The 25,955-nt window shown below is 54.3% G+C and overlaps 1 protein-coding gene and 1 long non-coding RNA gene across 5 annotated transcripts in view; one reads left to right on the top strand and one right to left on the bottom strand.

The window, feature by feature from the left end:
• The window catches only part of LOC144371201 (uncharacterized), a 36,847-nt gene extending 17,802 nt beyond the window's left edge, over positions 1–19,045 (top strand). Inside the window, exon 3 of the long non-coding RNA XR_013431403.1 lies at positions 3,811–19,045. This is a non-coding gene — a long non-coding RNA (uncharacterized LOC144371201). The remainder of the gene's footprint in view (positions 1–3,810) is intronic.
• Positions 1–25,955, bottom strand: part of Tafa1 (TAFA chemokine like family member 1) — a 358,217-nt gene that overhangs the window by 215,626 nt on the left and 116,636 nt on the right. The window lies entirely within an intron of this gene.

Here is a 25,955-nt window from a genome sequence, read left to right as displayed (position 1 = left end):
GAGAACTGGAAAATCCCAAAATATGTGGAGAGTAACAACCTGCTTCTAAATAACAAAGGGCCAAAGAAAGAATCTAAACGACACTTAAAAAAGTAGAGCAAAAATTCAAATGCTCTGGAATAAATGAAATGAATAAAACAAAAACACACCTTGCCAAAATTTGTGGGATACAGCAAAAACAGACGAGAGGGAGATCTACATCATAGAACGCATTACCAGAAGAGAGTTGTAGAGCCACTCATCTAAGCTTCTGCCTTAGGAAATGCATAAAAGAAGAGTCAATGAAATTCAAAGTGGAAGAAAGGAAATGATATAAAAAAAGAGAAATGATAAAAAATTTAGCACAGATGATTAACTGAGAACAAGCAATCGGTAGAGAACGATCAACGTAACCAAAGCTGGTTCATTGAATCAAGAGTCGATAAACCTCCAGCCAGGCCACCTTAGGACACAGAGTCGGGAGGGAGAGAGAGAGGGCAAAAATAACTCACCCCAGTAACAAGAGAGAGCCTGCTGCAGATCCCCTAAATAGACCAACACCTGTTAAAGCAGCAGATCACTAACCTTCCAAACCAGGAAGCCCAGGCCTCAGGGGGCTCACTGGTGGATTCTATCTAAGACTGGAGGAAGAAGTGACCATTGTGTTTTACCATCTCTTTCAGAAGACACAAGAGGGCATATGTCATAATTCTTTCTGTGAGGCCAGCATGGCCCGATATGGAAACCAGAGAAAATAGTCCGAGAAAAGTAAACTACAGACCAGTATTTCCTATACATGCGAATGTAAAAGTTCTCGACAAAATATTGCTACATCTCATCCAAAAGTATAAGGAAAAAAAGTATGACCAAGTGGGATTTCTAAGAAAGGCAAGAATGTTTCGACATTTAAAAGCAAATTAAAGTGATCCATCAAATCTACAGGCTATTGATCATATCAATGGGTGCAGAAAAGGCATCTGACAAAATCCAATACCCACTCACAGTAAACACGCTCAGTGAACTAGGTATAGGGGAGCATCTCCAACGTGATGAAGAATATCTACAAAGAGCCTACAGCTAGAATCCTGTGTGATGGCGTGAAACCAGAGGATGTCCCTCTAGAACACCCCAGGGTGTGCTGTCTCACGGCCCTCTTCAGCACGTTAGGAATCCTGGCTCACGGAATAAGACGGGACAAGAAAGGAGGAGCCATGACCGCTAGCAAGGGAGAAAGCAAACCTGTGTGCTTACGGCTGACATGACTGCCTATGTAGAAAATTCAAAAGAATCCACCCCCACCCCCACCAAGCTTCCCGAAACTCCCAGTGACCATAACAGGTCTGCAGGGCACAAGGTGAGCCCGCACAAGTCAGTCACTTCCATCTGGACAGCAACAAACAGGTGTAGGTCTAAATGAAAATACCATTGACACTGGCACCCACTAAGATGAGATGCACAAGTACCAGTCTGACAAACAGATACCTAAGTGAGAGTAACTACAGAATCCTGGTGAAAGACGGAAGGGAACTACAGAAACGGAGAGAAAGTCCATCTTCATGGGACTTACTAAGGTCCCAGTTCTTCCCAACTTGGTGTGTGAGTTCAGTGCAATTCCAATCAAAGTTCCAGTAAGGTCTTCTTCAGACTTTGAGAAGCTGATTCTATTGTTTATACAGAGAGGCAAGATACCCAGAGTATCCCAAAACATATTGAAAGAGAAAAAGTGAAATCCCGACACTAGGTGCTTCTTAAGACTCTCTACCATGCGACAGCCACAGTGTGCCATGGCAGAAGGAGACTTCAGAAATGGACCCACAGACACAGTCACCAGGGCTTTGGAAGAGGACCAAGGCAATGCAAGACAGAAAAGACAGTCTTCTCAATAAATGGTGTTACAACAACTGGACATCCATTTGCAAAGAAAAAAATCATGGGTGCATATTACATACCCATCTCAAAATTGAACTCAGAGGGATCACAGACCTAGATGTGAAAGCCAAAACTGTAAGAGTCCTGGAAGGCAACCTAGGAGACAATCTAGATGGCTTTTCACATCACACCACCAAGGGCAAGTTGGTGAAGAAGAGGAAAGCCAAGCTGGGCTTCACTGACACCAAGAACTTCTACTCTGCAAAAGGCACCGTCGAAGGGATGAGCGGAGAAGCCGCAAGTTTGATAAAATATTCGCAGAAGACATGTTTGAGAAAGGGCTGTTATCCAGAATATAAAAAGAACTCTTAAGATTCAACAATAAGAAAATAAACAAACCTGTTTTAGAATAGACCAAATATCTTAAGAGACGCTTCGCCCAAGAAGACAAAAAGATGGCAAGTGTGCATATAGCAGCCGCTCCGCATAATGTCACCGGGGGTGAAATGAGAAGGAGCCTGGGTGCTTCCACACACCTGCTGGCAGGCCAGCCGACCCCCAGCCCACCACCCTGCCCCTCCAGGGCTGGCGAGGCGTGGGGAGACAGGAAGTGCCCGCTAACTGTGGCCAGGAATGTAAAGGGGTAAGCAGTCTCTTCCTCCTACTGTAAGATGCACCTACTGTGTCTTTGTTATCTACCCAAAGAAGGTGAAAATCAAGCCCACACAGAGCTTGCATGAAGACGTTCATAGCAGCTTTACGCATAAACTGCCAGAATTCTGGAGCCACCAAGAAATTCCCCAGGTAAAGAGACAGACTGTGTTGAAGCAGGCCAGAGACCCCCACCCAGAAGACCCTGGCTATGATTAAGTTCCTCCTCTCATCAGAAAGATCTTTACAAAGAGTGTCAGAAGGAGTCTGCAGAGAGAATTGTGGTTTGACGTCTCCTCTTCCTTGTAAATGCCAGGTTTGCACACAAGAGGTGTGACAGAATCCGCAGTCAAGCTCCTTGTGCAAAAAGATACTCTCTCTGTTTTCTTGGTGAACACTTGTAAGGCCTCTGTCTGGCCTAAGAAGCACTTTCTGGGAACTCAAAAGAAATTATTTTTATGTAAACCTCCAAGCCCCTCCTCCCACTGGGTGTGAAGTTCAAAGAATTTTTAAAATCTTGGTCCAGAGAATCTCAAGCGACAGCCCCCTCTGGGCTGACGGCCGTCAATAAACCTGCTTCCTGGAAATTCCTCGGGTGTCCAGCCTCGTCCGTCCTGTGTCAGGGTGTCTCTACAGTGGAGTACCGTGCAGTGATAAAAAGAAATGGTGTGAAGACCCGCAAAGATGCGAGGACATGAAACGCATTCCAAGGGAAAAAGCCCGTCTGGGAAGGCTCCGGCTGTGACTCCAAATACAGGCATCCGCAGGGGAACCGTCTACAGACAAAGATTTCCGTTTTTAAAGACCACTCTCACAATCGGTCCCTCCCTCACCCACGGGCTCACTCAATCAGCTCTCCCTGAACAGCTCTGCCAGGCCACGCCCGAGGGCCGGCGGGAACAGACGCTGAAGTCCCCAGCCGCAGAGCCACCCTCCCGGCAGGTCTGCAGCTGTACTGTGTTTAATTACATGTCACTCAAGCCTCAGAAACATCCAACCCACCTGCCTCAGGAATAATTAGACACAGAACGAAAAAAGCACCTTGGAGCTCTCAGACCTCAGCTCTCCCACTGCTTTCCTTGACCCGAGGATTTGGAACGAGCTCATCCTCAGAGCCTGAAGGTGCGATGATGACTGTCGAGGTTTTTAGAAACAAGGGCTCCTTTCTGTTTTCACAAAGATGTATTCACGTCTCGACGGATTCCACATTTCTGTAGTAGATGATTTTGAGTGATCCATGCCAACGAAAGTTAGATTCAATACGATCACCCGCAGCAATAAATGTTTTTGTTTGTTTGTTTGTTTTAACAGGCATCACCATTTCCTTCCTCATAATGGGGTAGGGAGAAAGAAGACTCCCGTGGTCCTGAATTTCGACCGGTGCCTGATGGAATGCTCACTGCATTCCTCCAGCCTCGGAGGAGTCTGTCCTTTTGATTGAACTGTCGTAAAACCTGCCAGGTAAAAGTCAGACAGCTCCGAGACATACTTGGGATGCAACAGAGACACATGCTCCACGCCAGGCCCACTTATTTCTCTTCAATTTCTCCATTTTATTAAGAAAATCCATAAAGTATGCTCAGGGAATCCATATTTTATCAGAGCATAAATGTCCTATTTATGGGCTAGGAAATTCTTCATGCACGGTGCTGGCAAGTCATCCTAAATAAGCCAGCGTGCTGACAATACCCAGCACAGTAAATCACCACACTTGTCCTCCGGTGGGTGACGATGGGCATTCACCAGTCCCCTAGGGCCTACGGGACCATCCCAGGCCTCCCGTCTCACCCGTGCACACCTCGTGCGCCGTCTCCTGGTAACACAGCACCCCTTTCTCCTCTGAAGTGCCTTCCAGGTAGCTGAGCAAGGCCACGCCCACTGCCCCGAGGGCAAGGGATGGGCCTGAGCTGGGCTCGGATCAAATGATCCCATTCCCGTGGCCAGAGAGGTCGGTTCAATTGTTGGTGAAGGATGGAGGCTGGACAGATGGCGGTTCTAAAGGACCCGAGGGGAACAGCTCTGCAGGGTGCCCACTCTGTTGAGGGAGCCAGTCCACAGGATGGACAGAGTCAGGGGACACTGACCACAGCAACAGAGTCTCTGGTTCCAATCACCGATGAAATACACCCCAGAGAAACAGCAGGAGGAGGAATGGGAGGCAGGTGATGGCCTCCACGGTCTCCCCGTAAGCACCTGGGCAAACCTCCCTTGGGTTCTTCCTTCACCTGTCATAGGCTGTATTTCCTCAGCTAAAAGAAGGCTGGATGCACCCAGATCACAGGGGAGTCACAACAAATTTAGGTGCCATATAAATATCACCCTAAGTGACCAACTGATGGACGGGTCAGCTACCTGCTGGGTTGCCCTCCATCCAAACCCGTGCCGAGCACCCGGTGCCAGGCCCTGGGGAAGCAAGACTCAGCCTGAGGAAGCCCGGTGTGCAGGAAGAGCAGGGTTGACGCAGAGCTATCCCAGGGCCACGTGGAAGAGCCGTGAGACCTGCAACTGCAAGGCATGCTGGCAGGCTGCGAGAACAGCGGAAGCTTCCAGGAAGAACGGGCCCAGCTCTGCGGCCTTCGCACAACCCAGGGTTAGGAGAGCTCCTCACCACTTCAGAGGGCCAGGGGAAAGGTGCAGACGTGTGGACCCAGGTGGGGGCCTGATGGGAGCCGCCCGGGCACACGTGGGAGGGGCAGGATTGAGTCTCTGGTCCTGAACCAGCCCCACTTTCTATGCTCCTTGAATGAGGACCCCCTTCCCCCCATGTCAGCTCTGTGACTCATCTTCCACGGACCCTGCAGTCTCTGGAACTATGCATTTCTCATGTCATCGGGAACGGAGGACCGAGGCAGTTTAGGTTAGTGAATGACGGCCAGCCCAGGTGCACATTCTCTCATCAGTCGATTCTGTCCGTGAACATGATCCGTCCCACAGAGGACGGCTGACATACGTGTGATCTGTGTGAAGAGGCAGGGGAGAGTCCAGCAAGATGTGGCAGCGACCCTCATGAGCAGCTCAGGGTTTCTTGACTTGGACACCACTGACCACTTGGATCACCTTCTATGGGAGGGCTGCTGCCCTGTGCACTGTGCGGGGTCACACAGCACCGCTGGGTGCTGATCAAGCCACCTACCAGGGGCTAGTGCATCAAACTGTGACAACCCAAACTGCCACCAGACATTCCTACACGTCCCCTGGGTGGCCAACCAGCCCTGGCTGGGAACCAGAGGCCTAGGGGCACTGATGTTTAGAGACACAGTGGCCACGACCTGGAATTCCAGCTAAGATTTGGTCCCGGCCTCTACACAGAAGAAATGCCCAGCTCTGAAGGTCGAACCCGGGCCCCGGTGACTCGGGAGTTAGTGGCTTTCTGCTACAGCGTGCAGGCAAGAAGCCTCCTGGCACAGCTCCCGGGGCGTGGACTCGAGACTTGAGGATTTGGAAGGAATCCAGCCACACAGCTAGTGACTCGGAGCGCCTATTTTTATATTTAAACAAATGTACATGTATTACTGAGCCACCCAAATCAGGAGAAGACTTGAAAGAGCGTTTCCAAATGCCGTGGGCTATTTACGGCTGCAGGCGCTCAGAGCCCCTGCAGTGCATATTCATCGTCCGCTGATATCCAGAGGATGGGGAAGAAGTTCCGAGGACCAGAGGTGGACTGGTCAGTGAGGGATCACGGGAAGTTAAATGGGCTGTTCTGGAAACCGGAGGCACAGAGTCGTCCAGGAGAAGACACCACTCCCGGTTAGTAGTGACGGTGGTGGTGACAACACGCCCTGACCTGTGACACAGGTTTTCCACAGGCCAGTCCCTGGGCCTCGCAGTTGACATCAAGCCTACACCAGCCAAGGAGATACCCCTGGTATCAGGACCCTGTACAGAGGAATCCAAGGCTTGGCTCCCGGAAGGGCACCTCCCAAGCCGCCCAACAGTGATCGGTTTGATGGGGTTGACCTGAGGAAGGACAGGAACTGAGCAGCTCACAATGACAGGCACGTGTCTTTTGGTCCTAGAGCCTGGAGTCTGACCACCCTGTTTCTCCCATGGATGCTCCTCGCTGGCCCCCACTTCCCTGCCAGAAATAGTGGGGCATGATCATATGATCTATTTCAAAATGTTTTGGCCCCAGCCGTCTTTCATAATGATAGAAGTACAGCCTTTGATGTGAGGCCTGCTGCCAGGTTTTCCATTAGCGTAAAGAAGACTCTCTGCTCCGTCCCACCGTCCTGGTTCACTCCCAGCGGCTGTGAAATCCTGCACAAAGGAAAACCCAGGTGGGGGCAGCAGTGGAGACCTCCGCTGATGATCGGTCAGCCACCGAGTCAGAAGGACTGCCCAGGGCCTGGGTTTCTCCCGACACCTTTGCCCTTGTCAAGCGGCATGGGAGTGTATGAATCCCTGCCCCTCTGGCTGAGCTTGGCATTGTATGTGCTTCTGCAACACTGGGCAGAAAGGACAGTCCCCAGCCGGGGCGTCAACCAGTTTTGTGAGATCCCATCTGTTCTCCTGAGCTCCTGCCCCTTGCCACAGGAAGAACATGTGCCAGGAGCACTTCAACTTTTCAGCCTGAGTCTCAGAAGGGGGATATAGGAAGTGGACTTGGAGCTGTCAGGAAGCCCAAAGTTCACCCTGCCCAGCCAAGTTTAGCTAAGATCAGCTGAACCCCAACTTCCTACACACACACACAAGCCTACAAGCAAGCATGGGCCGCTGTAAGAAACTGGGGCTTGGGTGGTTGGGTACAGAGCATGGAGCAGCAGAACGTTGCCTCATACCACCCTCACGCAGGACCCAGGCAGAAGAGGCCCGCTCATGCTGCCGCCCAGAACCTCGGGGGAAGAGTGTCTCTAATTAAATTAACACATCCTGTCTGATCCACACGATAGTTTCAGAAATGTCTTCAAAATGACAATGCACGCCGGGCTCTCAGGAAGGCGCCGACTCCGCCAGGGAAGCTCTACCTGATCCTGTCCTGAGATCAGGGGCCCCGTGGAGCGCCAAGACCAGGAAAGGGCAGAGGCTCGGAGGACGCCCAGCAGGACACGTTGGTTTCCTTGTCTGCTCTGGGTTTCCAAGGTAACCGACTCAGGGGAGCTCTCCTTCTATGAATTCCATTGGCTTCAGTCTCCTTCTTGGTATTTTCGTTTAAAATGTTGAATTTTGGGGACAGTACTTTACTCTCTTTTAAACCAGGCATCGAAAATCCTTTTTAGTATAAAAATAATACTTGCTTGAAGAATAGGAACGTATCTAAAATAAAAATAACACCTCCCTATCCTACCAGTTCCACCCCGACGTGTCGGCTAGTGGCTGGGCGCGTAGAGAGAGGATTTTTTCCGATCCTCTATTATTCCGCCTTACACGGGAGCCCGTTGGTTCCTCAGGAGGAAAGGGAAGGCATTGCAACCTGCTTCCTGGGCTCAGTGCGCTGGAATGGCTTCTTCCCTACAGCCCGAGGCTCGGCAGCTCCAGGAGGTTAGAGGAGCAGTGGGGTCTGCCCCAGCCCACTGGGGGTCCTGCCGAGTCCCTCTTGGCCTCTCTTAGTGCTCTGCTTTCCCGCCTTCTTGCCGTCCTAGCGCACAGTCCCACAGTCCTTCCCTCCTGCTGAGCTACACTGCAGGTGCCTCCCTGCCCAAGTCGATTCTGGCCACGCGTCAGGCCTCAGGTGCCCATGGTCCTCGGGGACCGTTCTGCTGTCTCCTTACACTAGATCAAGCCCCCGCTCACTGCTTGGGAGTCCCTCTCGTTCCCCACCGAGAGAATCTTCACTGTCTCCATCTCGTTGGTCGGCTTCTGGTGGTGGTCACCTCCACAGCAGCAAGAGCCGTGGCCTTTGCTCCCTGGTGCCCTGGAGTCTCACACGTAACAGTCCCTCAATAAATGACTCGCGGGCTGGAAGTCCACAGGACTCCCAGCTCAAAAGTCAAGAAGCACGTAGGAGCGAAGCTACCGACACACCCAGGCAGGACTTTGGGAAGGACCGGGCGACCAAAGCAAAAGCAGAGACGCAAAGCATCCCGAGGGAGGTCCCACGTGGAGAGTTCACCGAGGAGTGTGGAAGCCCACGTCCCACAGCCTTCCAGACACCCAGGAACCTAAGGCACCATCGGACCAGTCCTGGAAGAGAACCCGTCAGTCCAGCCTCCTGGATCGTCCACAGGTAAATCAGACTCCTCCTGCAGGTGGCTCACAGGTTGGGAGAACTTGCTCCAGACCTTTGTGAAGTGAAAACCACTTGTCACGGTCATGAGCCAAGTAGTGACCCTGTTTGACAAAGTCCCCCTCTTTCCCTGTCCCTTTTTCTACTGCTTTTGCTACTAAAAACAACAACAGCAACAGCAAAGAGTTGTATGTCAAGTACAGAGTTAGAGTGAGCTGAGGAACAAAGTCCAAAGTCCAGCTTCCTGGGATGAAACTAGACCTGTCCAGTCACTTCCCACGATGCTCACTCCTGACGTCTCCGCAGCTGTGCTACAGTCTGACAAACGGACACAAGGAAGGGCAAGATGACGGCGTGACCTTCCAGAGCTTGGCTGATGTGCCTCGGGTTCAGCTCTGAGGAACCTGGGAGGTGGCTGGCTTGGCTCCGACTCCGCTCTGGGTCGTCTGCTGCCTGAAGAAGCCTGAGTGCCGGGTGATGGCAGTCCCCCGTGCCCCGTGGGGATGCTGTTCTGCTCTGGGTTAGCTCCCGCCCACGTGTGTGCTGACCTGTGGCCAAGGAGCCCACGGGAGGAACAGGAGGGACACTCCAGTAAGGCCGTCTACTCTCCAGCCACAGAAGGCAGGCTGCCGTGTCCACCCCTGGCTCCAAGATGGGAAGAGAGCAAACCAACCAACAAGGGTCATGGTGAGAGCCGTGCCAAGAGGCAGCCCTGGCCCCCGCTCCTCCACGCGGGGTTTCCTAGGTGCCAGAGACAGCCCTGGCCCCCGCTCCTCCACGTGGGGTTTCCCAGGTGCCAGGAGGCAGCCCTGGCCCACCCCTCCTCCACGCGGGGTTTCCTAGAGGGCTCATTCCAACACCCTGGACAGCCGCGGTGGAGCCTGGGCACTCCACCAGCAGCACAGGCGGGGTCTACAGCCCTGAGACATGGGTGTTCCCTCACCAGGACGTCAGGTCTTGGGACAATGACCTTGTTTATTTCACTTGTATTCTGGTCTCACTGGAAGGTCATTCACTTCTCTTGGGGCATCTAAGATACCTATTTAATGACGAATGAATGAAAGTCTTATTTTCCCTTAGTGCCTGCACCTAGTAAGGAAACTAGTGACCGTCAGGGGACTTGCCCACTCTGCCCTCACACTCTCCTCCCCACCACGGGCATCTCCTTAGCACCATCAGAGGGGAAGGGTGGGGTTCCCCAATTATCATGCATGCAGTCCAGCAGGCGTCTGCTAAAAACACACACACTGCCTCGGACACAGCAGGAACTGGCACACGGTTCTGCCTAGATTCACATTTCACCTGCTTCACGAATGATCCTGAGGCAAGTGGTCGGAGAAATGCAGAGCAATGGACAGTTGTGCTGGGGCTCACGATGACACCCCAAGTCTGCACCTCCGAAGGCCAGGCCCTCTGAACCGCAGGTGGATGCGGGCTCTTCCCAGCCTTCCCCTGGCCTCTCTCCTGCTGCCCTCTGCAGGCCGGCCACAGGACTAAGAGTCCCTCCTCTCAATGCACGTCCTTCTCCCAAACAGGCGTAGACCTCCCCTGCCTTCCTGTGTGGGGGTGGACCTACCTTGTCGGGTCACTGGTCATGATGTGGGAGGAAGGGACGACTCCCAGAGGGCCAAGGGGACCTGGGCATTGAGGTCCAAGCCTCCGAGGGCCGCACCAACCTCCTCCCCAGCTCAGCTGCCTACCGCCATGCTCCATGCCCCTCAGCACGACAGAGCCCGGCTCTTACTGGGTCTCCATCTCTGAAGGGCCCCAAATCACACGAGGCCTTTCATCCCCTTCTCTGGTCGCCCTGCTTCATGGGGGTGTGGGTCGTGACCCACGGGCAGAGCAAAGCCTCAGCTCCCTGTCCTGAGACACTCAAGAGGGAAGTGTCTCCCACTGCAGTGTTGTGCCTTCAGAAAGGGGAGTTCACGTGCAGGGGGAACCGCGTCAGGCAGGACCTGGAGACGTCTCCACTGACGGCTGCTCCCCCCAGTGTGCTGCTCAGAAGGACAGGCTGCCAGGCTGCGCAGACAGAGATCAGCCTTGATCTAATTAATCACGTCTTCCAGCACAGGGCCACGCAGACATCAAAGAAGCTTTTGGTGGCTGACAACCGATACCGAGGGGAAAAGGAAGGACAAGTAGAGCTCGTTAGCGTGGGGCTGACACCCCTGCGGCAGTCAATTCCACACCCAGTCTCCTGTAGGTGCAGCAGCCGTCTCATCGGTGGACCCTCCTCACCAGGGGCAGCTCTCCCTAACTGGGTCTTCAGACTCACTGCACCAGGAGGATTCCCGCCCTGGTGACGGATCCTGCTCATGGGACAGCAGAGCAATGACTACAGCACACTCCCCCAGCTCCTCTGGTGCCAGCCACGATGCCAGCTCTTGTCCTGCATCCCCTCGTTTCCTATTCAGAGCAGGCTATCAGAAGGCTAGGACGACCCTTCTCATTTCAGCGATGAAGACACTGAGGTGCAAGAGACTCAGGTGAACCGAGTCACGCGGTACTTGGGAGACATGTCGCCATCCAGCATGCCATTACCTGCCTCGGGGACTACAGTCTCCTCATCCTGCCCTCCCCAAGGTGCTGGCCCACGGCGTGAACTCCTAGGGCCAAGCTGGAAGTGGGGCACTGCCACCGAGGCACGGGGTCCAGGAGAGGCAGAGCTTTGGGTGGGCTGCCACAGGGTCACTGAGATGGGTCACCCACCCAGAGCTGGAGTGCAGACTGGGAGTGCAGAGCCAGGGACTGAGGAAACAGAGTAGGATGGGAACAGGGCTGAATGCCACCGAGGGTCAGCTGGAAGAGACAGCTGAAGGGCAAGGTGCCCTCGGGGCTGGTGGCAACTGTACCGAATCCTGAGAGCCATGGCGGGTCCAGGGAGAGTGGCCTGAGCATCCAGCATGCCACCCTTGTCCTTTCCTGGAGCCAGCATCATTGAGCATCTCCACATGCCTCATCACCGTGGACACGATGAACAGTCCCCACCTTCCCACCATGGCCCTTCTGTGGCTCTGTATTCCAAACTTCAGGTCACTCTCAAGGATACTATTGGTGCAGCTTGGTTCCTGGAACACACTCACCAACGGACACCTAATTTGAAAGTCTGCCTGTCCAGAACTGATGGCCCGAGGCTGGACCCAGGAATACGCGAGGTGAGTACAGACCCTCCCCACCCTGGCCCACCGCTGGCACTGCACCCACTAAGGAAGTAGCGAGACCAACCCACAGGTGTATGCTTGACGGCCCTCACATGGATAAACATCAGCCAAAGAGGCATCAGTGTCCATGTCCAGCCTGTCACACACCTATGATCCCAGAGACTCAGGAGGCTGAGGCAAGAGGCTGGCAGTGGAGGTCAGCCAGGACAACTTGGCAAAACTCTGTCTAAAAATAAAAAATAAAGAAGCCCTGAGGATGTAACTCAGTGTTAAAGCACTCCTGGGTTCAATCCCCAGTACTAAACAAACAAAAAAACAGACTGGCCATCACCACCATCCCTACCTACCTACCATGGTTTGGATCTCAGCGCACAGAGCCAGCACTTCAGAGTTCAGAAAGCTCACTGTCCTCTCTGTCCAAGCCACCTAATGCCTAATGGAAACACAAACATGTTCTTTGTAACAATCAGGTTTGCTCCAGGAGATACAATGTAGAGAGAAGATACAGTGTCAAATGTTGCACAGAAAAGGGAAAAAAAAAAAAGATAGGAAAAACTTTAAAACATGCAGAATAGGTGAAAATGGAAAATGATCCATTTAAAAATCTTCATTAAAGCCAAATGGCAATTTAAAATGACTACTCTACCAAGCAATAGGAGTGAGTCAGCCTTAAAAACTTACTGCTTCCAAGGAGCAGAAAGCCAAGCATCTGGAATCAGGGTTCCCTAACTTAGGACCCTACACAGGGTGCACTTGGATGTTGGACCACATCGACGTTACAGAATTCCGTCCATTTTAAATGCAAGCAAGACCCCTTGAGAGAGTGAGCAGGCAATAGGCAGAAGACATGCAGCACCGGTATCGAAGGTCTCGTTCAGAATGTAAAGAATTTCCCCAAATTATTGAGACAAAGAAAACAGTCCAGCAGACAAACGGGCAAGACAGGGGGACAGAAAGCACAGAGCAGAGTATCCCAGGGGCCGTGATCTCAGGAACTCGTGTTCGACTGCAGAAACGGTTGGAGAAATGCGAATGAGAGCCACAGTGCACCACCGTGCTGGCCCCGTGGTGAGAATCAAAGGCTGCTAGAACCCAGAGCTGGTGAGCCACGGCTGAGGGCACACGGGTCCTGGCTGAGAATGAACTCGATAGCATCCTGGTGGCCTGCTGGGCATTTCACACCAGGGCTGGAGCTGCACACGGAGGGACCCCAGGCCCCAACTGGAACACCTGGCCCGTGCTCCGAGGCAGAAACAAAAGAGCTCATGGCACCCTTGTCTGGAATGGCCCAAACTGAAAAGCACTTACAGAACATGTACAGAAGATTTCTAAAGATGACAGAATGTTTCTCATGATTGTCATGCAATCTTACCGTGCAGTGATGAACGACTTCACCCAACGTGGTCAGCTTCGCAAACACACCACACACAGAGAAAAGGAGCCTCAGGTTGTCAGTCCACCACAGAAGGCTCAAGACCAAGGGCTAGTGAGGGCGAGTGCACGCTGTGCCAGTGGCCGGGGTGAGCGGGGGCCTGACGGCCCTTCCAGGTCACCACAGTAGGAGTGCACTTCCTCATCTGTGTGTGCTCACTTCCTGGTAATTAATTAAGACCGCGTTCAGTCGGTGTGTGTCTATGTTTCCATAAACAACCCAAACACACCTGGACTCACAGGCAGACAGCCATGCCAGGTTGTGTGGGGAAGGGAAGAGGAGGCACGGTTCACGTTGTACTCTCCATCCACCAGACAGTGGTGGGCAAGACGAATCCAGCCTCCAGACTGCCAAGGAGCGACTCCTCGTTTCCATGAAGTTTTGGGCAAAACTAAGAGAGAAGACTTCAACCTGGGGTGGATATCGAGGAAGAATCTGCTAATTATGCCCAGAGGAAAGAAGGACCAACGGTTTTCAGAAGCAACTTGGCGGGCTAGGCTCCTGGTGTGCTCGGATGGGGCCAATTCCTGGGGAAGTGAGAAAGTGACATGCAATTCCGAAAAGCTGAGTTTCTCCTGGAGCCTGAAGCGACTTCAACATCCTGAGTACTTAGTCGAGAGCCTGGTGCACGAGTGGTGGAGGAAGGAAGAAGAAGGGGGCAGCCAGGAAGGAAATGGGAGGAGCAGACCGGGAAGCTGGCCTCGAGGAGGAAGGAAGGGACCGGTGGGAGACCACAGGACGGTCATGACAGCCCCCTCCAGGTGGTGGGGAGCAAGGTAGATCTGACCCTGGAAGTGACCGTGACCCCGAGTCCAACCCTGACGCAGGCGGAATGCTCGGGTTAGACCAAGTCAGGAGACGCGGAAGCCCCCGCACCTCGCGGGCTGGTCAATGCCGCCAAGACTTCTTAGAAGCACGTTTTAAATATAGAAAGATCCATCTATTGATGATTCAGAAGCATATTTTCCTTTAGTTGGAGAGAGAATTAAATGAATTTGAAAGTGTGATTTTTCAAACTGAAAATTCATGGCAGATGGCACTAAACGCCCCATCATGAACAGGGTGAACCCGTCCACACTTACTGTGCACCTACTGAGTGTCTGCCCGTGTGCAAGAGGGAGGGGTAAAAAGATAAAAAAAAGAAGAAGAAGAAGAAGAAGAAGAAGGCTTCGTTTCAGCTTCTAAATCTGAACCCCAGATTGTACCCAAAGTCTTCTGCACAACCCCGATCACAGTTGCTATGCTCTGCATGCACGGATTCCCATTCTCCAAGCAAAATGAGACCCGTGGACCAACTCTGATCTAAATAGAATGTTCCTAGCAGTCAGTACGCCACCTTCATGGCTGGTGTCACCAACGTGAGCTGGGAACTGCCACAGAGGAAATGAAAGAATGGACGGTCCCTAAATTCAGAAGTGCTGCGTGAACAGACGGTGACGTTCCAAGTGGACGACACAGCTGAGGAACGATCCATACCTTCTCTTTCATAGTTGGGAAGTAGTTGGTAAATAATAATGAAAGACACATGGCACCCAGTAGAGTCTTCTAAATCATAAGCACTCCAATCAGAAAGTCTTTATTATGTAAAAATACCGCTCTTCTCAAGACGGGGAACTTGACCGTGCTATTAGCATGCACCTCACTCCGCCCCTCACTGGGGAGGATATATCTGAACCATAATAAGTGGCTGGAGTGCTCCCATGCATGGTAATGCATGACTTCTAGTTCATTATTTCCTGATGTTATGACATTGCTGTCCGTTCTGGGGCATAATGAGGAGCTTGAGATATTGTATTATCACTTAATGAAGTCCAATTAAGTCTCATTAACCTTTGATCTACCGCTCAGACTTGATGTACCATGAGTGGTCCTGGGAAAATTTAAAAGCTGAACCTGGAGCAATGATGCAGGCCACGCTACTGATGGATGATGGAATCACACACACACAAACACACACACCCCTCAGGTCAGGCTATGGAACACCGCATGGGTGTCATGATGGAGTGTTATTTGGGAGGCTTGGCTGAACCAGTGGACAGTGAACACGGCTTTGATGATTGATTGCTTCAACATGCTATCGGTGAACCTCATTAACCTGGACACAAATTATATTTCTCTTCATTTTCAGTTTGAGCTTGCACATACTTATCACCATCAGAAGCTCTATCAAATTTAACAATATCCATAAAACAAGATATTACTACTAAATAAGAAACTGAGTTGACTGAAATTGCTAATAAATAATTATAATGCACAAAGCAATATGTTTTATATAAGATTCAGCAATGCAAGTTTTACATACATGAAGAAATAGCTTAAGGACTATAAGACATTATTAAAACATTTATTAAAATACGTACATGTGAAATAGCCAAGACACATATGGAAAAAAATCTTCAACACCTTTAGCAGCCACGAAAATGCCGACAAAAACCACATGGAGATTTCATCTCACCCCATTCAGAACAGAGGTCATGAAGAATACAACTAACAAGCTGGGTGAATGGGCCCATGTCTATAATCCCAGCAGCTCGGGAGGCTGAGGCAGGAGGATGGTGAGTTACAATCCAGCCTCAGCAATGGTGAAGCCCTAAGCAATTAAGTGAGACCCTGTCTCTAAATAAAATGCAAAAACAAGCTGGGTATGTGGCTCAGTGGTTGAGTACCCCCGAGTTCAATCCCCCCCCCCAAAGAAAGAATACAACTAAACTAACAAATGCCGGCCAGGATGTGTGGAAAAGGTTGGTGGGACTATAAATCAGTATGACCACAATGGAGATCAGTTTGGAGGTTCCTCAAAGACTAGGCCCAGAGCCAGCACAGGACCCAGCTATGCCACTCCTGGGTACTTATTCAAAATAGCTAAAATCAGCACACCATACCAATCACGACACCCAGGTTTATAGCAGTGCAATTCACAGTAGACAAGTCATGGAACCAGCCTAGGTGTCTGCCAAGAGATGGATGGATAAAGAAAATGTGGTAGATACACACAACAGAAGTTTATTCAGCCATAAAAAAAAATCATGCTATTTGCAGAAGAATTTATGGAACTGGAGAGCATTATGTTAAGCAAAATAAGCCAAACTCGAAGGTCAAGGGTCATGTGTTTTCTTTCCTATGCACAAGCTAGAAAGAAAAAAGAAAAAAGGGGAGGGGGAATCTAAAAGGGGGTGAGGCAGGACTTGGCATGGCTGGGCCTGGCTCTGCACTGGCTGACTAAATCAGGACTTTCCTTCCAAATTCAAGGGCATCTGTTCACGCTGAGTTGCTTTGCTTCGCTTCCCACTCAACCCAAGAGGAGCACCTCCTACTTCCCAGATGTGTGCCCAACTCATTCAATAACCGAGAGATGGGAAACCCTACCACTGGGGGTGGACGGAGGAGAGGAGGTCAGCCAGTGTGACTTTGGACACTTTACAGAGGATGCATTTTCAGTGTTCTCCAGCGGTGGAATGGCACATCACAAGTCCTTGAACAGAGCGCCGTGTAAGTACTTATTACGGCGTGATTACTTAATAATTCAGCAAGACACAGAGTGCCAAAAGAGAAGACTCTCTGTTCCAACTTTGCCACTTCTCCTTCTCCACAAGTACAGACGGAGGTGAAAGGCGCAAAAAGGGAGAACAGACGAGAGGAGCGGGAACAGCAGGGCCCCAACCAGAACACTCTAATGAGGGTTTCAGGCCCGCTCTCTCTGCTACTTCAGTCCTGGAGGTCATTTAGGAACGTGGTGTGGTAATGAGACTAAAAATACTCTCTACCCACCGAGGGGAAAATCGGGGAAATGTGCTGACCTGGCACACGTCCTTATTTTTTTTTTTTTTAATTTTAAAAACACCCGAATGGTATCATTGAGCAAGGAAGGTGGGCGATATGAAGTACAGTTTTCCCGGAAGTGAGCAGGGTCTGGCCTCCAGAGGTTATGAATGACGACGTGCGTCTGGGAGCAGCAGCGATGCAGTCCTGGGGCGGCTCTGCCACCAAGAGCGGCTCTCACTCACTGAGCACCCGCCCCCTCCCCTTGGCCACGCGGATACTGAGAACCTCTCACGTCTCCGTTCGTCACAGATCACTCTACCCTACCTTCCTTACGGTTCCAGGGCCCTTAGCTCTTCCACAGCACAGGGTGGACCTAGCTGGTCCTCTGGAGTGGAAGGCTCTCTCTTGAGCTGGTCTGTGTTGGAAAGGCTGCAGCCATGCCGATGCCTCCCCCTGGAAGCCTTCCCTGAACTCTCCAAATTAACGCTCACCGCCAGCTCCCGAGGGCTCATTTCCACCTCCCACCCTTTGCTTGCTTCCTTCTCACACCTATCAAGACTCATGATTATTTGATTAGTCTGAAAACTCTGTCTGCTTCCTGCACTAGAAGATCAGCTAACTCTGAAAGGGATTCTGCCCGTCCTGCTCACCACGTAGCCTGCCCCTCACGGCAGTGCCTGGCGCAGTGGAAGCCGCTGGGAAGGGTACGCGAGTGAGGAGTGAGTGAAGAAGCAGAATCGCCTTCCGTCGGGTCACTGCACAACTGGACATATGACAGCCACGTGGTCCAGGCTCCGTGCTTCGTGGGGTTGCCTTTTCAACTTGATAGCAATCCTTCGGACTCATGATAGGAAGATGAACGGAAGCTCAAAGGCATTAAGTCATTAGCCCAAAGTCCAGAGAGAGGGAAAGCAGGGGTAAGGGAGTGCGAGCCCTGCCCAGTCTTCCTCCACAGCTCCAGGCCTAAGGATCCCACCATGGACAGTGAACCCCCTGCTGGAAATGGGAGTTTCTAATTATTTAGATGGGACTACAGCTTCGATAAACGCCCTAAAACCACAGTTTAAGCTTGCATCCAGGATGAAAACGTAACTGATCACAAACTGGCTGTCCCAGGAGCTCATACCTGTTCTACCCTTGAGGACCAGAGCCACGGGTCTCAGGACACAAGCTGCTACCTGCAGAGAAGGGGAGGGGACAGGACGGGAAGGAGGAAGGAGTCTGGATTTTCCGTCAATGAGGTTTCTCCTTGGCCCCGGCTCTGGAGCTCCAACCAAGTCCCATGTGAACAGCAGAACTGGGTCTAAACTCTCTGGGAGTCCATGTTGACCTACCAATCGAACATCCCAGGGCGTCTGAGGGAGCGCACCTGCCTGGCTGTTTGGCAGGGACAGATGAGCGAGCGACTAAGGGATTCACTGCACCCCTCGCTGATGAAATCTGACCATCGCTGCCTGATCACCATTCCCCCCTTCCAACTTTAATCGCACCCCCTGCGGAGTGTCCCCCTTCCTGTCATCTGAGCAGTAGTGCCATGTGAGTTACTATGGTCCTTGCAGCCTGTTCAGGAGCTACAAAGACTGGTGACAATGCAAGCTCCCCACGGTCATCAGCCCATACGTCATCTCAATTCAAATGCCACATAACGACCGAGTGACCCCCAGCCCTCCCAGATCTGGCAAACTGTCCACCCCCAGGCTGAGCTTCTGTGCTGAGAACACAACTTCCAACCAGAACTTCCAACCCAGGCTTAATGACAGCTGTGCCGGGGACACCGTCCTCATGGGCTGGGTGTGGCCTGCAGCCCAGAAGGGGCACTGTGTAGGTGTCCGACCACGGTGGTCAGGGAGTGCTGGGGTATTGTTGGAAGGAAGAAGTGGTTTATACGTATGTCTCTGTAACTATGAATGACACAGATTTTAATTGGTATGATATCAACACGGGAATCACCACTGTCATTATAGAAACACATGAAATGATTCAAACAGGACCGACTTTTAAAAAATGTGTCAAAATTAAAAAGGAGCCTAAGTAAACTACTCGAACTTACATTATTTCCTCCGTCGCTATTGACAATGATGATTTCACTTTTGAACCAAAATGTCAACCACCTGTAGCCCCATACAGACCCGCGCTTCTTAAAATGCAATGTGCTTAGGAAGCGTCATCTGGTTAACACTCAGAATCGGGTTCTAGAGATGGGGCGGGGGTCTTTCTGGTCTCCCTCAGGGGCCGCCCGTGTCATTGTTCGTTTCTAAGGGAATTTCTGTAAGGTCCCGTCAACGCTGCACTGTTCACGCAGTATCGGAAAACACCCCGAACCTCTCTTGGGTGACAACTCATACCCAGAAATCTGGGTCTTCTTTCAAGTTAGAGAAACGATTTTCCAAAACCTGAAGTGCAGCTTTGTGGTCTAAATGTCGTGTGAGCGTGGTCTGGTGCTGTTTGGACACCCACCAGGTTTCGGATGCTCGGTGGGCCTGGAGGGGAAGAGCAGCTCTGGAGCACCATCCGGAGCAGCGAGCCCCAGCACCTGGCGCCCCGAGGAGCAGGATCCAGACGCCAGGTCAGCGGGGAGGACGGGAAGCCCAGGAGACCAACCGCAGGGAACTTCCAAGCCCTCCTCGTGGCCTCGCAGAGCAAACGAGTCCTGAGCGCTGCCAGGGGTGAGCATTGGGTTCTCAAAGCAGCCCTCTCCCACAGAGCCAGGGGTGCAGATATGGAACTGCACCTCGGCACACAGCCAGGGGTGCAGGAAGGCGCACCTCGGCACACAGCAAGGGGTGCAGGTATGGAACCGCACCTCGGCACACAGCCAGGGGTGCAGGTATGGAACCGCACCTCGGCACACAGCCAGGGGTGCAGGTATGGAACCCCACCTCGGCACACAGCCAGGGGTGCAGGTATGGAACCCCACCCCGGCACACAGCAAGGGGTGCAGGTATGGAACCGCACCTCGGCACACAGCCAGGGGTGCAGGTATGGAACCGCACCTCGGCACACAGCCAGGGGTGCAGGTATGGAACCCCACCTCGGCACACAGCCAGGGGTGCAGGTATGGAACCCCACCTCGGCACACAGCAAGGGGTGCAGGTATGGAACCGCACCTCGGCACACAGCAAGGGGTGCAGGTATGGAACCGCACCTCGGCACACAGCAAGGGGTGCAGGTATGGAACCGCACCTCGGCACACAGCAAGGGGTGCAGGAAGGCACACCTCGGCACACAGCCAGGGGTGCAGGTATGGAACCGCACCTCGGCACACAGCAAGGGGTGCAGGTATGGAACCTCACCTAGGCACACAGCCAGGGGTGCAGGTATGGAACCGCACCTCGGCACACAGCAAGGGGTGCAGGTATGTAACCTCACCTAGGCACACAGCCAGGGGTGCATGTATGGAACCCCACCTCGGCACACAGCCAGGGGTGCAGGTATGGAACCGCACCTCGGCACACAGCAAGGGGTGCAGGTATGGAACCGCACCTCGGCACACAGCAAGGGGTGCAGGTATGGAACCCCACCCCGGCACACAGCCAGGGGTGCAGGTATGGAACCTCACCTCGGCACACAGCCAGGGGTGCAGGAAGGCACACCTCGGCACACAGCAAGGGGTGCAGGTATGGAACCGCACCTCGGCACACAGCCAGGGGTGCAGGAAGGCACACCTCGGCACACAGCAAGGGGTGCAGGTATGGAACTGCACCTCGGCACACAGCAAGGGGTGCAGGAAGGCGCACCTCGGCACACAGCCAGGGGTGCAGGTATGGAACCTCACCTCGGCACACAGCAAGGGGTGCAGGTATGGAACCCCACCCCGGCACAGAGCCAGGGGTGCAGGTATGGAACCCCACCCCGGCACACAGCCAGGGGTGCAGGTATGGAACCTCACCTCGGCACACAGCAGGGGTGCAGGTATGGAACCGCACCCCGGCACACAGCAAGGGGTGCAGGTATGGAACCCCACCCCGGCACACAGCAAGGGTGCAGGTATGTAACCCCACCCCGGCACACAGCAAGGGGTGCAGGTATGGAACCGCACCTCGGCACACAGCAAGGGGTGCAGGAAGGCACACCTCGGCACACAGCCAGGGGTGCAGGTATGGAACCGCACCTCGGCACACAGCAAGGGGTGCAGGTATGGAACCTCACCTAGGCACACAGCCAGGGGTGCAGGTATGGAACCGCACCTCGGCACACAGCAAGGGGTGCAGGTATGTAACCTCACCTAGGCACACAGCCAGGGGTGCATGTATGGAACCCCACCTCGGCACACAGCCAGGGGTGCAGGTATGGAACCGCACCTCGGCACACAGCAAGGGGTGCAGGTATGGAACCGCACCTCGGCACACAGCAAGGGGTGCAGGTATGGAACCCCACCCCGGCACACAGCCAGGGGTGCAGGTATGGAACCTCACCTCGGCACACAGCCAGGGGTGCAGGAAGGCACACCTCGGCACACAGCAAGGGGTGCAGGTATGGAACCGCACCTCGGCACACAGCCAGGGGTGCAGGAAGGCACACCTCGGCACACAGCAAGGGGTGCAGGTATGGAACTGCACCTCGGCACACAGCAAGGGGTGCAGGAAGGCGCACCTCGGCACACAGCCAGGGGTGCAGGTATGGAACCTCACCTCGGCACACAGCAAGGGGTGCAGGTATGGAACCCCACCCTGGCACACAGCCAGGGGTGCAGGTATGGAACCCCACCCCGGCACACAGCCAGGGGTGCAGGTATGGAACCCCACCCCGGCACACAGCCAGGGGTGCAGGTATGGAACCTCACCTCGGCACACAGCAGGGGTGCAGGTATGGAACCGCACCCCGGCACACAGCAAGGGGTGCAGGTATGGAACCCCACCCCGGCACACAGCAAGGGTGCAGGTATGTAACCCCACCCCGGCACACAGCAAGGGGTGCAGGTATGGAACCCCACCCCGGCACACAGCAAGGGGTGCAGGTATGGAACCCCACCCCGGCACACAGCAAGGGGTGCAGGTATGGAACCCCACCTCGGCACACAGCAAGGGGTGCAGGTATGGAACCGCACCTCGGCACACAGCCAGGGGTGCAGGTATGGAACCCCACCCCGGCACACAGCAAGGGGTGCAGGTATGGAACCCCACCCCGGCACACAGCAAGGGGTGCAGGTATGGAACCCCACCCCGGCACACAGCCAGGGGTGCAGGTATGGAACCTCACCTCGGCACACAGCAAGGGGTGCAGGTATGGAACCCCACCTCGGCACACAGCCAGGGGTGCAGGTATGGAACCCCACCCCGGCACACAGCCAGGGGTGCAGGTATGGATCCCCACCCCGGCACACAGCAGGGGTGCAGGTATGGAACCGCACCTCGGCACACAGCAGGGGTGCAGGTATGGAACCCCACCTCGGCACACAGCAAGGGGTGCAGGTATGGAACCGCACCTTGGCACACAGCCAGGGGTGCAGGTATGGAACCTCACCCCGGCACACAGCAGGGGTGCAGGTATGGAACCCCACCTCGGCACACAGCAAGGGGTGCAGGTATGGAACCGCACCTTGGCACACAGCCAGGGGTGCAGGTATGGAACCCCACCCCGGCACACAGCAAGGGGTGCAGGTATGGAACCGCACCTCGGCACACAGCAAGGGGTGCAGGTATGGAACCGCACCTTGGCACACAGCCAGGGGTGCAGGTATGGAACCCCACCCCGGCACACAGCCAGGGGTGCAGGTATGGAACCTCACCTCGGCACACAGCCAGGGGTGCAGGAAGGCACACCTCGGCACACAGCAAGGGGTGCAGGTATGGAACCGCACCTCGGCACACAGCCAGGGGTGCAGGAAGGCACACCTCGGCACACAGCAAGGGGTGCAGGTATGGAACTGCACCTCGGCACACAGCAAGGGGTGCAGGAAGGCGCACCTCGGCACACAGCCAGGGGTGCAGGTATGGAACCTCACCTCGGCACACAGCAAGGGGTGCAGGTATGGAACCCCACCCTGGCACACAGCCAGGGGTGCAGGTATGGAACCCCACCCCGGCACACAGCCAGGGGTGCAGGTATGGAACCCCACCCCGGCACACAGCCAGGGGTGCAGGTATGGAACCTCACCTCGGCACACAGCAGGGGTGCAGGTATGGAACCGCACCCCGGCACACAGCAAGGGGTGCAGGTATGGAACCCCACCCCGGCACACAGCAAGGGTGCAGGTATGTAACCCCACCCCGGCACACAGCAAGGGGTGCAGGTATGGAACCCCACCCCGGCACACAGCAAGGGGTGCAGGTATGGAACCCCACCCCGGCACACAGCAAGGGGTGCAGGTATGGAACCCCACCTCGGCACACAGCAAGGGGTGCAGGTATGGAACCGCACCTCGGCACACAGCCAGGGGTGCAGGTATGGAACCCCACCCCGGCACACAGCAAGGGGTGCAGGTATGGAACCCCACCCCGGCACACAGCAAGGGGTGCAGGTATGGAACCCCACCCCGGCACACAGCCAGGGGTGCAGGTATGGAACCTCACCTCGGCACACAGCAAGGGGTGCAGGTATGGAACCCCACCTCGGCACACAGCCAGGGGTGCAGGTATGGAACCCCACCCCGGCACACAGCCAGGGGTGCAGGTATGGATCCCCACCCCGGCACACAGCAGGGGTGCAGGTATGGAACCGCACCTCGGCACACAGCAGGGGTGCAGGTATGGAACCCCACCTCGGCACACAGCAAGGGGTGCAGGTATGGAACCGCACCTTGGCACACAGCCAGGGGTGCAGGTATGGAACCTCACCCCGGCACACAGCAGGGGTGCAGGTATGGAACCCCACCTCGGCACACAGCAAGGGGTGCAGGTATGGAACCGCACCTCGGCACACAGCAAGGGGTGCAGGTATGGAACCGCACCTTGGCACACAGCCAGGGGTGCAGGTATGGAACCCCACCCCGGCACACAGCAGGGGTGCAGGTATGCAACCCCACCCCGGCACACAGCAGGGGTGCAGGTATGGAACCCCACCTCGGCACACAGCAGGGGTGCAGGTATGGAGCCCCACCCCGGCACACAGCCAGGGGTGCAGGTATGGAACCTCACCTTGGCACACAGCAGGGGTGCAGGTATGGAACCCCACCCCGGCACACAGCAGGGGTGCAGGTATGGAACCCCACCCCGGCACACAGCAGGGGTGCAGGTATGGAACCCCACCCCGGCACACAGCAGGGGTGCAGGAAGGCGCACCAGGGGCAGGGTTCCCTTAGGGCAAGAGGCAAGATGGCCGGTATGCGTGCGAGGCTCGGGAGGCGTTGTTCATGGGCTGGAGGCACAGTCCTCCGGGCAACCCTGTTGGGTCATGAGGCCTGGCCCTCGTGAATGAGCGAACGCTGTCATCTTGGCATGTGACATCTTGGCTCCGTGACGACAAGGTGCACTTGGCCCACTTACGCATGCTAGTGTGCTCTCGGGGCCCTCTCTTCCCCTTTACCCTCGGCTGTGGGCTGAGGCAGAAGATGGCCTTCACCAGGTGAAGGTCTGGCTTTGGGTCTTAGGCTTCATCTCTGGAGCTGTGAGGAAATAACCTTCTCTGCCTCCTCCGTGACCCAGTCTACGGTATTTTGTTACAGCAGCACAAAGGGACCATGTTCTCCGGCATCAGGAAATATTTTCACCTTTAAGAAAAACCCGAGGGATTCTGAAAGACAGACGGAGGGCTGGCTTGAGAGCGAGGGTTGTGGAGCTCCGTAGGAAAGAATCATGACTAAGAGATTAGGCAGACTCCAACTTCTGCCCTGACAACAAACACGGGCCAGCGAGCCCACAAGCAACAACAAACGATAAGGAACACAGAACACTGCTCTGAATCTTGGTGGATGGCTCCAGATAGGCAGCTGCATTCACGTGCCCAGAGAATCCGAACGCCGTCCCTATAAAACATGAGGCCACTTCAGTGACTCTGGGAAGGAACACCCACTGTCATGTCGCTGGGTGAGTCACGTCTCTGCCTGTCGGAAAACACACGTACACGCATCCCTGGGCGTGCGGTGCCACTCGAGAGATCACAAGTGGCTTCTGAATGATCTGAGATTCCATCAAGAGGAACGTCACGGGGAGCCACACACGGTCTAATTGGGATGATGATTCTGGAAGCTTCCGTTTTACCGCTCACGAGCTGTGCCACTGTGGGGAGGAGGGCATCTCGGGGCTTCAAGGAAGACGGTTAAAGTGCAGGACGACTGGGTTTCAGCCAAAGGGTGCCTGAGGCAGACTCCAGCGTGTGAGCTGGAGGATACTCCGGCGGTCATCGAGCCGGCAGGCTTTAAACTTTCCCGTTGGCCACGCGAAGCACCGCCCGACAGGTGAAGAGGCGGACTCAGGTGCCGCGGTTGGGGTCTCAGCCTTGCCTCTCCCCCATGGTGCTCGACCCCCCAGCCCCAAGGGTGGTGCTCTGTGAAACCGCCTGCCCAGGACCACCCAGGACCACCCAGCACCCGAGGCCAGAAAGCGGCTAGCGTCCCCCTGGGCTCCCACCCACTTCTCAGCCGAACGGTGCCGGGGCGCTGTGCTGCCTGGCTGGCGGCTGGGTGTCCCGGCGGAGATTTAGCTAGAGCACTGGTTCTCAAGGTGCCCACCAGGACAAGGACCCTGCAGCTTCGTTCTGCCTCCTGACTTCCCATGGTGACACTCGACCCAAAGTCCTACAGTCTCCGTGACACGTGACTTAAGAATGCACCAGACACTAGTGTGGCTGTACGTGTAAACGTGGCTGTATGACCAACGTGGTCCTGCAGTCTGGACACGTGGGAGAATAAGAGTTCAGACCCCGTTTGAATCAAATGTATGATACGTCAAGATCGTTGTAATGTTTTGAGCAACTAATAAAAAAAATTTAGAAAAATTTAAAAAAAAAGAATTTAGACTTTACAGTAGTGGCTTTATTGAGAGATGATTCGAAT

The sequence above is a fragment of the Ictidomys tridecemlineatus genome, chromosome 16 (assembly GCF_052094955.1).
Source record: "Ictidomys tridecemlineatus isolate mIctTri1 chromosome 16, mIctTri1.hap1, whole genome shotgun sequence".
Lineage (NCBI taxonomy): Eukaryota > Metazoa > Chordata > Mammalia > Rodentia > Sciuridae > Ictidomys > Ictidomys tridecemlineatus.
The sequence above is the reverse complement of the archived record's forward strand: the minus strand, read 5'-3'. Positions and strand labels throughout refer to the sequence as shown.